Source organism: Macaca mulatta, chromosome 11 (genome assembly GCF_049350105.2).
Source record: "Macaca mulatta isolate MMU2019108-1 chromosome 11, T2T-MMU8v2.0, whole genome shotgun sequence".
Classification (NCBI taxonomy): Eukaryota; Metazoa; Chordata; class Mammalia; order Primates; family Cercopithecidae; genus Macaca; species Macaca mulatta.
In genome coordinates, this window is record NC_133416.1 from 135,069,806 (window position 1) to 135,084,846 (window position 15,041).

The 15,041-nt window shown below is 41.9% G+C and overlaps 1 protein-coding gene across 13 annotated transcripts in view; it reads left to right on the forward strand.

The window, feature by feature from the left end:
* LOC114670999 (uncharacterized) overlaps positions 1–15,041 on the forward strand; it is a 142,213-nt gene that overhangs the window by 40,467 nt on the left and 86,705 nt on the right. The window contains exon 2 of one of the 13 annotated variants that reach the window (XR_013400726.1): positions 7,376–8,146. The exons of 11 other annotated variants lie outside the window; for them this stretch is intronic. The gene's annotated coding sequence lies outside the window, so the exon portion shown is untranslated. One more of the 13 variants, XR_013400731.1, reaches the window with a different exon arrangement.

Here is a 15,041-nt window from a genome sequence, read left to right on the forward strand (position 1 = left end):
CTAGTTATTCTGGGAATAACATTAAATCAGTTTTCTTGGGGGGACTTTTCCCCTCAATTCTTTGGTCCATTTGGTTCTGATGGTGCAAACTTATGTGACTGTTTTCAAACTTGGCCACTAATTCGATGAGTATGGGGACCCCAGGCTTATACCTAAGCTGTCCAGGGCAGACCATACCCCTTCCTCCTGAAAACAGCATGAACCGCAGCCCTGGTCTTCAGAGTCCACAGCCCTGGTGTTGTTCAGAGTCCACAGCCCTGGTCTTCTTAGTCCACAGTCCTGGTCTTCAGAGTCCACAGCTCTGGTCTTCAGAGTCCACAGCCCTGGTCTTCTTCAGAGTCCACAGCCCTGGTCTTCAGAGTCCAGCATCCAAGTGGCTTAGTGAGTTGTTCAGGAATGGACACAGCCCAGTTTTGCTTGAAGAGAATCAGGGCCACAATATCTTGAAGTGGTTATTGTTGAGTTGCTGGTGTCATTTATAAGAATGTTAAGAGGCAGAGAGGCAAAGTGAACCAAGTCAGGAAAATTGACCATTAGATGTAGATCATTCACTTTTGTGAATTATAAAGTCATCATCTTTAATTTTATATTCAATATTTAGCTTTCCCAGTCACACATTGTTTTGCTCCATCAACTTTACACTTTGCCTAATGCCATGACCTTAACTTTATTTTTCTAAGAATTGCCTTTTGTATTCTACTGGAAAGTCAAAACTTTATCTTAACTTTATGGCAAATGATCCTTTAGATTTAAGAGAAATCCCAGATGACCAAGAGGAATTAATGAAATCACACACAAAGAAGACCGATTGCCACCCACTTGGATGACATGGGCCAAGCGTGAGATGAGCCATCTTCCGGATGCAGATCCCACCAGCTCTATCTGTGCTGTGATGTCACACATCAGGGTATTTGCAAGCTTTCTTATGCAGGGATTGGCAAATGAGACCAGCCACCTGCTTGTGTGCATGGAATCTGCACTATTTACGTGAGCCTTTAAGAATGTTATAAAGACACTCTCCAGCCCCACTCACTTTTCTGGTCTTTAGAAGCAGCAAGAAATAACACAGAAAATTCGATGGCATTTAGAAAATTGCAGTGGTGTGCTTCTCTCTACACCAAAACTGCCTAAGCTTTATAATTCTACAACTCTTTTCTGCAACTTAGTTTAGGTAGTTAACTCACTATCGGCTGCATGTTTTTCCCATTTTTTTTCCCTAAATTTTCCATGCAATAAATTAATGGCTCCATTTGTACAACTACGACTAGTGACGTAAAGCTCTGGATGGGGTCTCTGTGTTCTGGACTCTTAATTTCTCGTCCATTGGAAATCTGTTCCTGGAAACAGTCCCGTTCGTTTCCGGAAATTGTTTTCCATTTATAAAAATGCTCTGAATTGCCATCTGATACTGAGTCATGGGTATCTTAGGGAGAAAATCTGTCTGAACACATCTTTCTCTGGTTTCAGGGAGGTAAGGAGACAGGGGCACTGAGGTGAGGGCTGATTAGCATTGAGGCTGAATGGGTCCACTTGATTCCACAACCAGAATCACCGGTTTTTGTCTCTCAGAATGTGGATGGGTCTTGGATTTTTGCTTTATCTCTTTAATCCTACACTCAGGAACTAAGCAGTATTTCCTTGTCAGCTACTCTGTTACCTCCCACGATGCAACTGACTTCTGATTTTCCAGCCAGGGTCTAAATGCACCAGATAATCCAGATGGGTATCTTTACACACCAGAAGAGCCACTGGCCAGAATGGAAGGGTAAGAAAGTCACTTCTGGCTTAAGAGCACATTGAAGCAAAATAAAAACAAACAGCAGTCTGTAGAATGACATGGCAGCAAAACAAGCTGGAGAGTTGTCAGATAATGATGTTTTAAAAATGTATGCCCACTTTGGGAGGCTGAGGCGGGTGGATCATGAGGTCAGGAGATCAAGACTATCCTGGCTAACACAGTGAAACCCCATCTCTACTAAAAATACAAAAAATTAGCCGATTGTGGTGGTGGGTGCCTGTAGTCCCAGCTACTCAGGAGGCTGAGGCAGGAGAATGGCGTGAACCTGGGAGGCAGAGCTTGCAGTGAGTTGAGATCGCACCACTGCACTCCAGCCTGGGTGACAGAGTGAGACTCCATCTCAAAAACAAACAAACAAACAAAACCATATGCCACTAGGTGCAGTGGGTCACACCTCTAATCCTAGCACTTTGGGAGGCTGAGACAGGAGGATCACGTCAGGTCAGGAGTTCAAAACCAGCCTGGGCAACATGGTCAAACTCCATCTCTACAAAAACTAAAAAATAAGAAAAATATTAGCTGGACGTGTTCATGCGTGCCTACAGTCTTGGCTACTCAGGGGGCAGAGGTAGGAGGATCACTTGAGCCCAAGAGTTAGAGGCTGCAATAAACCATGATTGTGCCTTTGCACTCTAGCCTGGGTGACAGGGCAAGACCCTGTCTCAAAAAGAAAAAAAAAAAAAGCATTTGCTTTCTTCACTGCTGAAAACGAGTGATTCTTTAATACATCCAAAGGTGTGTTATCTTTAAACATCACAACTTTATTTTAGCTGTTTTGTATGGCATCCTTCCAAAAAGAGTTCTGTATTTGCAATTTTGGTATCTGAAGCAGAGTCCAGTGGATACACATGCATGTGTGTGAGTGTGTGTGTATGTTTGTGTGTGTGTTTGTGTGTGTGTGTCAGTGAGAGAGAGAGAGAATGTCATGGACAGTCTGGGTTATATTTATTTTAATGTTTTTAAGCACAGTGTTGGTCTGTGGAGCTACTTTTCCAAACCTGTTGGTTGTCTTTTATATACTTATTACTGAGAAGCTCTTCAAACGCTTTTCATTTTTACATCTTTCCCTGGCCATTCTTTCCATGATGTGCCATCTCTTTCCACTGCTCTCAGGATGCTCCTTTGTTGGACCCATGTCATTGAATTTGCTTCTTGTGCATTTCTTCTCTGGGAACACATAGAACATTATTTAAGAAGCTAAATTTGAGGAAGGATGAGAGCTTGTTTATCATGGCCACCCTATGTCCTGCACACAGCTGTGCTGTGGTACCCATTCAATATTTGTTTCATGAATAACTGAAGCTAATGCAAAGCAGGAGAGAATTATTCCTGGAATCCAACAAGCTTCCCCTTGCCTAGGTTCACGAATATAAATGCATAGACTCAGTGGGTCCACCATGTGTTCTAAGGAGCTCTTAAAAGAACCCTCCTAGTTGTCGGCAGTGTAATTTGAGACTGCGTTCCTGCGTGCCACAGACATCTATTTTCTTTGCTGAGGAATCCTCATCCATTTCTTCTGGGAAATTCTCCAGCCTTTTTATGCTTCTAGACAGAACTTTGCTGATCAACCTTTGGAAAATCTCTAGTCCAGAGAGTCACTCAGGGTTTGCTTTGTGGCCACGAAGCTGAGAAACCCTGCAAGCCTTTTGACCACCCTAATTTCTCACAGATTTTATTCTGCAGCATATTTTCGGTTCCTTTCCTCTTCCCGAGACTTCATACATCGGCCTCATCTGCAGCTGTGTGCGTTCATTTATTTCCCTCTAAACCAACGAAAGCCACTTGCTATTTTGCTGATAATTGACTGACCTAGGTGTGGACACCTGGAGTATAGCCGAGAATCACGTGCTGATGTTTTTCCACCTTCTATGCTTCATTTCTTCCAGAAATAAAGGTTTCTCACCGTGAGAAGGCAGTTGACAGGTTGCTTTGCCTACTCCTTTCAATTTATTAGAAAATTACACTTTCATGGGACTAATTGTCTTGTAGAAAATTCAACCCAGGAATCTACACAGAATACAGTGACAAACCATAAAAACAGTGTCCTTTGCTCAAAGAAAGCTCTTTTTCAGATATTTGTGTCTAATGAAATTCTAATGATTTTTTTCAATCTCATTTTTTGCACTTTCAAAAATCTTAGAGATACCCAAAAGAACCCACAATAGTATTTGCCTTTAGAATGTAGTGATCATCTTAATAGCTTTCACTTGAAAAGGAGTTCGATTTCATGTGTTTCTGAACACCTCAGTTCCCCAAAAGGATGCTTCTTCATTTATATCCTAGAAGACATTCACTTGAAACATTTGCAACTATTACATTGGGGCCGGGTGCGGTGGCTCATGCCTGTAATCCCAGCACTTTGGGAGGCCAAGGCAGACAGATCACTTGAGACCAGCAGTTTAAGACCAGTCTGACCAACATGGTGAAACTCCATCTCTACTAAAAATACAAAAATTAGCCGGGCGTGGTGGTGCGCACCTGTAATCCCAGCTACTCAGGAGGCTGAGGATCACTTGAAATCAGGAGGTGGAGGTTACAGTGAGCTGGGATTGCACCATTGCACTCCAGCCTGGGCAACAGAGTAAGGCTCTGTCAAAAAAAAATTGAATATTAAGTTGGTGCAAAAGTAATTGCATTTTTTTGCCTTTGAAACTGATGGCAAAAACTACAGTTACTTTTGCACCAACCTCATATAAAACCCTTCCTAGGATTTGGGTTTTTTTAGTTTTGTAAAAAAAAATTGCTAAAAAAATACCTCCTGATAAATTATAATTTCCAAAACTGACATTTATTAAATATCTCAAGTATGATTTTACACTGCAGTGTGGATTATGCATAAGCTTCATGTTTGATTCATTTTTCTTTAAGATTAAAGGTGGTAGATGACACTTATGGGAGGGTGTTGTTTAAAATATCTTCTCCTTGCAGCTCTTCGATGTAGATTGACATCTCTAAGAACTAAGAAAAACATAGAGTAAAAAAGGCATGAATATGCAGAGACTGTTCATGCACTTCACGGAGTCAGAGGCAGGGGTAGACCTGCAGTTCTAAGGAGGTGCTGGGGTGATGGCTCAGGGGAAAAAATAGACAAGGCTAGAAATAGTGGGCAACCTCAGGGAATCCTCAGATACTTCAAGGCTGCAAGCTAACCCTGTGAAATACTAGAAAGGGAAATCATGGTTTTTATTTAGGGTGCAGGAAAAAGAAGAGAAATACTGTGATTGTTTATTGCCTGTGTTTTTATTATGGAATTACTCTTGCTGCTGTGTCTTCCCCAATATAATTTTAGTATGGTATAAGAACATGTAGTCACGTGTGGGCGGATAGTGTCTACTGTGGGCTAGAGAAATATGGAATACAGCAGGGCAGCAGAGAGAGAGCACGGGATTTCTGCTTTTATTGCTATGTTGTTTTGGGTCCTGATGTAGCCATTTCTAGCTGTGTGACCAATGGCAAGTTGTTGGAAGTCAGCTTGCACATCTAGAAATGGAATCACAGTAACTGCAACCTCAGGAACCTTACAGGAAAGTCGTGGGAATCCAATGAGTTAGTAGATAACAACAGTAATAGTTCATAAAGTTCATAATAGGAATACTAACAGTTACCATAAATAAGTTAAACTATTAAAGTTTAACTTTGATTGATATAAGCTATTATATCAATGGAAGGGAATACTGTTACTGAGATTAGATCTGACTTTTCCCAAGGCTGATCTTTGGATTCTATAACGCCTAGAAAATATTAAATTAATATTAAATTAATAAATGTAAATATGTATATGTATGTGTAAAGAGGGAGAGAGAGAGACAAACAGATCATCAGACATTCCTAGTCCTATGGAATACAGAAATGTTCATTGTGTATGTGTGTGTATACTACAATAAAATCTCCAGTGTTGTAAGCATAATGGAATACAGTTAGCCTAGTAGTTTCCTTTCTAGAGTACAGTGCAAATTCTTTATTTTTCTTCTTCCCTCAAACCGTCACAATCTATATCCATCTCATCAGTTTCTGAATATACAGAACACTCCCATTAAGCAGTTGGTTGTGTTATGATTTGCAACATTTTCGGTATTTATCATAAAAACCATCTTTTCAAAAATTAGAGTATGTAGTTGATACTGGCAGGGGACCGACAAATTCCTAGGCAGACGGGCGGATCCCCAGTGAAATCCAACCTTCAAGCCAAAGACAGTGTAAAGCCTGAAAACTGAGCTTCCAGTTCCAGGTAGAGTCCACAACCAGAGTGAGAACTTTCTCTATGCCTTTTAACCAATTGAGTGGTGCCTTTTCAGGGCCACCCATGGACCAATCAGCACACACTCCCACATTCTGAGCCCATAAAAACCCCTACCTCAGCCCCACATTGGGCTACCTGCTTTTAGGCCCCTCTCACACAGACAGCTACCTCCTCTCTGGTCCCCTTTCCACTGAGAGCTTTCCTCCTACTGCTCAATAAAATCCTTCTCCACCTTGCTCACCCTCTGGTGTCTGTGTACCTCATTCCTCTTAGATGTGGGATAAGAACCTAGAACCCACTGAATGGTGGGTGTGAAAGGAGCTGTAACAGTAACCCCCCCTCCTACTCACTGAACAAGAGGGGAGAAAAGGCCGCTGGGCACCACATACTCCCCTCCCTGGTTTACCCACTGCTGTGGGTGGTGGCAACAAGCTGTGACATGAACGAGCTGTAACACAAACGAGCAGTAACACAAATGAATGGTAACGTGCCCTCCAATTTGTTGCTGTGGGTGGTGGGAAGGGGAGAGAGTAGTAACAGTCTTTGGGGTGCTCACACTTTGGGACTCTCCAGGGCAGAGCCCTAACACCCTTTGGGGTTCCACAGTTGCTGGCATCTCTGAGTTTTGGGGTGCCGCCACGTTCCCCTCCTCCAGACTCTGGCACCAAGGTGGAAGCAGATCTCAGCACACCTGGCCCAGCCACGGGCTGAACACTGAGCCACAGTGGGCATGAAATCCAGGCTGGTAACAGGAGCCAAGCACAGCCCACCAGGCCGAGTGGGCAGAGCGAGCCTAGCAGCACGCCCAAGAGCCGAGCAAAGCCCAGGAGAGGCGCACCAGCTCTGGAGATTTCCAGCTGGCAACGTGGCTCTGAAAGAATCCTGTGTCATAGTCATTTTAAATAGTATTTAGGAATTGAAGTTTTTGAGGGTTTTGATATTAATAAAAATATATTTTAAGAATATTCAGACAAATCCCAGGCCAAGACTGGGCATGGTGGTTCATGCCTATAATCCCAGCATTTTGGGAGACCAAGGCAGGCAGATCGCTTGGGTCCAGGTGTTCAAGAGCAGCCTGGGCAACAGAGAAAGACCCCATCTCTAAAAAAATTATTTTAATTAGCTGGTTGTAGTGTTACATGCCTGTAGTCCTAGCTATTGGAGAGGCTGAAGTGGGAAGATTGCTTGAGCCCAGGAGGTCAAGGCTGTAGTGAGCCGTGATCACACCATTACACTCCAGTCTTGAGGGGTAAGGTCCTGCCTCAAAAAATTTAAAAAAAAAAAAATCCCAGGCCACTAACCGGTACTCAAGAGTTATGTTTATTAAATTGCAACAGACACATTGTGAAATGCGTCATACTGGCTGGGATTCTTGGCGGTGGTGCACGGTGCAGGGACTCAGTGAGTGGAAAGGAAGTCGGATCTGTTGTCTGAAGCATGTGCAGACCTTGTCTTCTCCGGAAGCTGGAACCTCGACGGAGATCCCATTCTGGAAGCTAACTAGGAAAGGACATCCCTGTGCACGGAATGGAATGGAGTGAAGTTCAGCTTCTTTGTCATTGGACCCCTAAAGGAGCCTCTCACTGGGTCCTGGGCCCGCCCACCAAGCATGGAAGAGTATTAACACTTCGAAGCTGCGTTGATAATACCCAATGTTAGTTCCAGTGTAAGAAATTAAGGTGCTTTTAGAAAAGAGTAATGGCAAATAAGCCACAAGGAAAACAAAGCAGGAAACTCCATATGGTTTTATATTTTTCTATTCTCAACTCAAAGCAGAGGCCCCTCAGAGATGAACACTAGGTATGGAACAAGACTCCCGTCGACCACACTTAGTTCAAGCTGAAGGAACCTGACCTCTCTTTGCTAATGTGTTTTTGAAGATTGGCATTGCTCATCATTATGGAAACAAAACTCCCAACACCATAATGTTAGTTCAAAGAAGGAAAACAGCAATCATTTGCCAACACTATTGATTTGGAACCCAGTGTTTAATTTCTCATGAATTAAAGCAAAAGACAATCAGAAAGGCAATTACCGGTAAGAGTTAAAGGTATCGGTTTCATTTATTATAAAATATAATAAATTTAAACTTAATTTAAAAATCCAAATCCAGGTTAAGCTTTTGTTTTTCATTCCTTGAGAAATTAAAGTTTTAATATAAATATCTTCTGTTACAAACAAGACCCTAGAGACACAGAAGTTTCAGGCGTAAATCTGCTGGTGTTTCTTTGGCAAGTTTAGCTGAGAATATGAGATGGGAAATGTATGTGATTTTATTCAGTGGGTTCTGATTGTGTAATAAACGGTAAAGGCCTGGGAAACTTTTGCACTTCACTTCTCTGTGTTAGGATTCATTTAACTGTATCCACTTTCCTGCCCAGATAATAAGCTAAATTCCCAACTGCCCACTTGAAAAAAATATGTATATATGTGTGGGCATGTGTGTATTATATATGCAATTTAGTTTCTGAATATACAGAACACTCATATCAAGCAGTTGGTTGTGTTATGATTTGTAACATTTTTAGTATTTAGCATAAAAATCATCTTCTAAAAAGTAAGAGTGTATAGTCATTGTAAATAATATTTGAGAATTGAAGTTCTTGAGGATTTTGATAAAAATATATTTTTAAAAGAAGGAATATGTGTATTCCATATCAATATAAAAAATTTATATATTCTATTACATAATATGTATTGTATTTATATATTGTATAAATACAATGTATTTATGTATTATGTTACATAATTATACAATGTATTATATAATATGTATTGCATTTGTTGTATTGTATTTATATTTTATTTTGTTATTGTATTTATATATTATATTGTATTTCTGTATTATACTTGTATTTATATATTATATTTATTTTAATTATATAATCTATATTTATATATTATATATTGTATTTATATATTATATGTATATTATATACTATAATATTATGTATTGTAGTATATAATATTGTATTATATACAATAGACCCTACATATTTTACATATATCATAGTATATATTATTATATATCATTATATATTACACATAGTATATCATATATTGTATATATTTAATATAATATAATATAATACAATATATAATACTGTATATAATACAATCAATATAGTAGGATGTGTATTATAATATATTCTATATATTATACAGTATATATATTATTACATAGTAGTATATATAATGTATACTATATGTAGTATATATTATAATACATATACTACTGAATTGATTGTATTATATACAATATTATATATTATATTACATTAAGCATATACAATATAATATATAATAGATATATAATATATGTAATACACACAGCTATATATGTATGTATATGTGTGTATACATATGTATATATGTGTGTATACACACACACACACACACAGAGTTTGCTTCTATTGCAAATTGAGCTGGCAGGTTACTTGAAGCTCTTCATCATCCCCAAGGGTCCCATCCCACCTTTCCTGCACTTCAGTGTAGAGTCACTTGCCTCCTTCCCGGTCTAGTTCCAGAATCTAACTGGATCCTGTTCCTTCTTTGCCTTTTATGATGTGTTATCATGATCTGGAACTTGGGGTCCAAGCTATGATAGCTATTTAATGCTCTTTTAAAATTTATTATTTATTTGCCCCAACTCATGCTGGCCACCAAATTAATTCTCCTCCATGTAGTAGACCTCTTCTTGTTTCTTCCTTGTTACTTCATTGTATAAATAATTAGATACTATGCAAATAGAAAGAATGAGTATGAAAAGATTAAGACATTCCATTTCTTGGAAAACCAAGTTAAAGGCGCCTCTATGGGTGCTGGGTGTATTCTATCCTGATTCCCTGATTCCTTTCTTCACCTTCCCACTGGGGCATGGGCGCTTACTTGGAGTTGAGTTTTGAGTCTCTCTCATCTTTGTGTTTTTGTGCCTCCCGAGCAGAGATGGCCACACACATTGCCCAGTGCTCAATGTGTCTGTTTAGTTGGACGGACCTGGACATACCCACTCCCTGGGTGAGCCTCCCGCTTTTGTAATTTTGTGCCAGGTTCTCTGCCCCTTCCTGTGAAACAGACTGATAGAATGCCCTTGCTTCTAGAGAATTTAGGACAGAAAGGTGCCTCAGAGAATCGTGGGGTCTGTTCCATTAATATACAGAACGGGGCCAAGGAGGCTTCCTCCAGTATTTCATCGTCTGGTTCCAGCTGTGGATCCAGGGTATGCCTGAAATTATGGACAGAATATTAGGTTTTTGTGAGTAAAATGTTGGTGATCTGAATAGGGTGAAATCCATAAGAAATGGTCTTCTCTTTCGTTTGAGGCCCTGTGAGTGTTTACTGTGGCTTGCTGGTATTTGAACAGACTTTCTCTCCCGGGGAAGCCACCTGTGAAGGAGAGGTACCCCCTGCTTCGGAGGGACACAACCCTACATGGGAGACACAGACAAGGAGGTGAGCTTTCTTCCAGCTCCAACCCATGCGGTGTCTGTGGAGGTCTTGTTTCTCCCCACTGTCCCTCAAACAGGCTCCGGTTGGGACTGGGTTTTGCTCATTTAGGATAAAGTCTTTATTGGGTCCCATGGCTTTCTGTTCCTTTGTATTCATATTTTAAAAATCTCATTTCTAACACCTAGTGCAAAATAGGGAAACAAATCTGGCTGATGAATCTTCAGTCATCTTCTACCTCTGCCTTGACCTCGTGCGGAAGTCCAGCCAAGAGATCTGGCTGATGAATCTTCAGTCATCTTCTACCTCTGCCTTGACCCCCTGCGGAAGTCCAGCCAAGAGAGGGAGACAGTCTGCTTCCCACAAATGTCTCTGCCTTGCTGTGTTCCTTCCAGCCTTTCTCATTTGTTACTTTCAGTTTCCACCTTTAACAGGGTCAGTCCTGGGAGGATGGGGGCGGGGGGCGGAATTAGGGCAAAGGGCAGAGTTCTATATAGCTGGGCAGGTGTAGAATCTGCCCTGGGGCATAGACGCTCAGTTACTGGTCCTTTCTTGGATGGGGTTTAGTGGTCTCCTCAGATCCTCCTAACCAGAATCCCCCAACCCAGCTCCCATGGTGTGGACCCCATTTCTCTGCCCACTCACCCTTTCCCTAAGCACCCAGGCTCCTCCTGGCCAGCCCCTCACAGACTCTGTCTGTTGGGTTCTCCTTCTTCCCCAGGAATGTATTGCCAGTAGAATCCTCGGTTGAGTTGCCCTAGGCTGGCCTGCTCTCACGAGGTTCACATTTGGTTCTCAGAACCCAGTGCTGTGGCCTCCATCATGGCACGTGTGCAGATTGCCCCCAGTGCAGCCATCTCTTCCTCCAATCTCCCGCCAGGGGAGCAGCCTCAAACACTATCTCTCACTGTTAAGTTTTTCCAAATAAGGGTTTGAGGCCCATCTTGCTTTTCACAAACTCCACTTCACACATATCAAAGTCTCTGATTGGTTGTCTTAAAATCCCTCTCTCTTGACCTGGGGCGAGGACGAGGTCCTCTCCACGCCTGCCTACGAGGCACAGGGAAATAGAAACATCAGTGACAACCTGACATAAGGAAGTCTTCTCCCTTGGCCTCTGCAATCTCAAAGCCTCTCTTGGAATCTGTGCGGGTGATGACGAACACCTGCAGCATTCCTGTCTCAGTCTCTTGGCGTGTGTGGGAGAGATGGTGTAGTGTAGGCTGGGGTGTGTGGGAGAGGTGGTGTAGTGTAGGCTGGCGTGTGTGGGAGAGGTGGTGTAGTGTAGGCTGGCGTGTGTGGGAGAGGTGGTGTAGTGTAGGCTGGCGTGTGTGGGAGAGGTGGTGTAGTGTAGGCTGGCGTGTGTGGGAGAGGTGGTGTAGTGTAGGCTGGCGTGTGTGGGAGAGGTGGTGTAGTGTCGGCCTTGGCACACTTTTCCATAAAGGACTAGGTAGCAAATATTTCAGACGTTGCAGGCCAGGTGGTCTCTGTCACCATGACTCAACTCTGCCAAAGCAGCTGTGAACACCGTCACAGAGCCACAGCCCAGGACTGGAGGACGGTGAGTGATGGTTAGGAAAGAACTGTAAAACCCATCTTCCTTTACTGGACCAAAAAATGACATGCTGTGAATTAATGTTTTTATAAATAATGCAATTATTTTGGATAATCACACAGTATGTACATTCTATACAGTTTCATTTTGGCAAATACTGAATAGTATTGGATTTAATACTATTATTATTGATTATACTATTATTTTGATTATATTGGATCAAAAATATAAATATTTAAAATGTCTAAGACATTTAAGACAGTTTCTATTGCTTATGCTGGCATTTCTCATAGATACATATAGACATAGAGATAGACATAGAGCTAGACATAGCGATCCATGTAGATACAGATCTAGGTATAGATCTATATAAATAGAGGTATGAGGGAGAGACACACACAGCCACGTCGTGGTTGTGTCTTGTTATAGACTGCCTGCTTCTGTTCCCTTCAAGTTCATATGTTGAAACCCTAACTCTCATGTTAAGGTATTCACCAAAATGTAATTACGTGAGACTTATGCCACCATCCAATGGGATGGTGCTAGGAGGTGGAATCTTTGGGAGGTCACAGATCTAGATGATGTCCTAAGAATGGAGCCCCCATGATTGGATTTGTGTCCTAACAGTTAGAAGGGAAAAAACTGGAGCCTGCTTGCTGCTGCATGTGAGCATCCAGGGAGCAGGTGGCCGTCTACAAGCCAATACGCCAGCAGCACAGGACGAGGCCCACGAAACAGCCAGCTGGTCTCCACTCATTGACCCTGCAGCTTCATTGAACTAGAGACCCTGCCTTTCCAGGGTAGGTTAAATTAGTCCTCCTGTATCCTTGTGGCTGTCAAGGTCAGAAACAATCGCTGGGCACCTGCCACAGACGTGGCTTCTAGTGACCCTTGCCTTTGACAAAGACCCCAACCCGTGTTTGTACTGACTCTTGTGCTATCTGTCAATTGCAAGCTCCATTTTGGTTAAAGAGAGGCCTGGCTCTGCCTTGGCAATGCCCTCCACCATTTCCAAATAAATTACTGAGCACAGCAGCCCGCTCTTTTGTTAAGCATGTAGCAGGGTCCAAGGAGAGACCCTTGAACAATTAGCTATCAAGTTGTAGCGTTGCTTTTATGTGTTTAAAAAGGATAGTCTTTCCTAGGTCTGAATATGCAAAAGTATCTGGCAAAGGATGAAAAAACATTTTAAGACTTCAGTGTTGTTTGATTCAGATAATGCCAAGATAAAGCATTTTTTCCGTCTCTCAATTACTGAAAACAGTTGTTTCTCCAAAAGAAATATCCTAGCAGTCCACATTGTTTTCTAAAGAAGGATATTAGCTTTATTTTCAAATGTTTTTCAAAGGAAATGCTTCTAACTTTCTCTGAGGATTCAATGAATGTTTTCCTCTGAGCAGATATGACAGCCAAATATTTTAGATATTCACGCCTAAATTCAAAGAAGTGCAGTGCCCTCTCATGGACACCATTGCAATCTCCACCAGCACTGAAGGCATCCATGGCGTTACTGCAGGCCCAGTAGATGGCTGGGAAACCTCCTGCAGCTGCTGGGAAGGGTCAGAGGCTGTTACAATCCTTTAACCCCAAAGATGCGTGCGCACACACACACCCCTTAGAGTACAAAAAGTCAAATACAGTTTCCAATTCACTTTCCTGCATAGTAACTAAAGTCAAGTTGTGCACCAAAATATTACTTACTGCATGAGACTTACCCTCCAGAAGTCAAAGACCTACAATAATATCTTTTGGCTGAATTAAGCAAGGTAAATTCCACTCGCGACTTTCTGTGACTCCAAGACTCTTCTTAGCTATTTCTGTGAACTCTGCTCATTTCTCTGTAATAGCTTTAATTCTTTGATCATATTGAAAGGATTGCTGGCAATGCAGTGCCACTGGAGAACAATAAATGAAGTCAGGATTATCAAAACCAGTAATTAGAGGCAAATTCATTTTTACGTGCTTGGCAAACCTTGCCACTTGATAGACTTAAGTATCTTGTCACATATGAAATCAATGATAATTATAAATGATGGATTATTTGCAAGAAGGCAGAAAAAAAATAGCTACTAGGCCTGCTTCCAAAGTTAGAATAAATGTATAAACGAGTTAATATTGACCAATTATATATGAAGTCTGCTAAATGTTTCAGCACTGCTGGTGGCAGAGAATTTATTAGACTAAGTAATGTAAAATATAATGAAATAGATTAAGTATTTTTTTAATGAAATAATGGTACCCATTAGATCTGATGACTCTAATCTTAATGCAAATTATCCTCATTATAGACATTCTCGTCCTGAATTGTAGATGGTGTGTTTAAATTCTCATGCTGCTAACTACCTCAAATCCCCAATTGAAAGAGCTACTAATTGTGATAAACTAGACGTAGGAGAGTGGTCACGTCTAAGTGGAGAGGGATAGTTTGGGCAGTTTAGGAAGAGTTTCCAGGTGGCATCAATGGTATTCGTGTTTTCTTCTTAAAATCAGCATTGATGTGTTAGTCTAGGTCTTTGGAGAACAGAAAGCAAGTTGGGATTAGACACGCAGGAGATGTATTAGGAGAACCACTCTTGAGAGAAAATAGGAAGGGAGCCAGGGGAGACGGGAAGAGCCGTCCAACCGCAAAGCAGGTCCAGTTGTCTGGGAAGGGCAGAGGGGTGGCATGGTGGGCGGGAGAGCCTCAGACGGCTGTGGAGTTGGAAATATTTGGAAAGGTCAGCATGGAAGCCCTAAACCAAAGTCTCCATCAAAGAAGACCCCATCCAGTCTTTTGAGGTGGTGTGCCTTAGGGAGCCCGTGGGGCATCATGGCTGGGGCCACCCCGGGAGGCATGGTCTCCACACTAACCTGGGGGTGAGGTCCAGAGGGCAGCAGCACGGGTCACTGGTCCGTTGTTGTCCACACTCGGACATCCGAGTCTCCTCTTGCGGCCAGCACAACCCACCCTCTCCACCATACAGGTCTTTGCTACATCTTGGGCGCGTCTCCTCTGCAGTCCC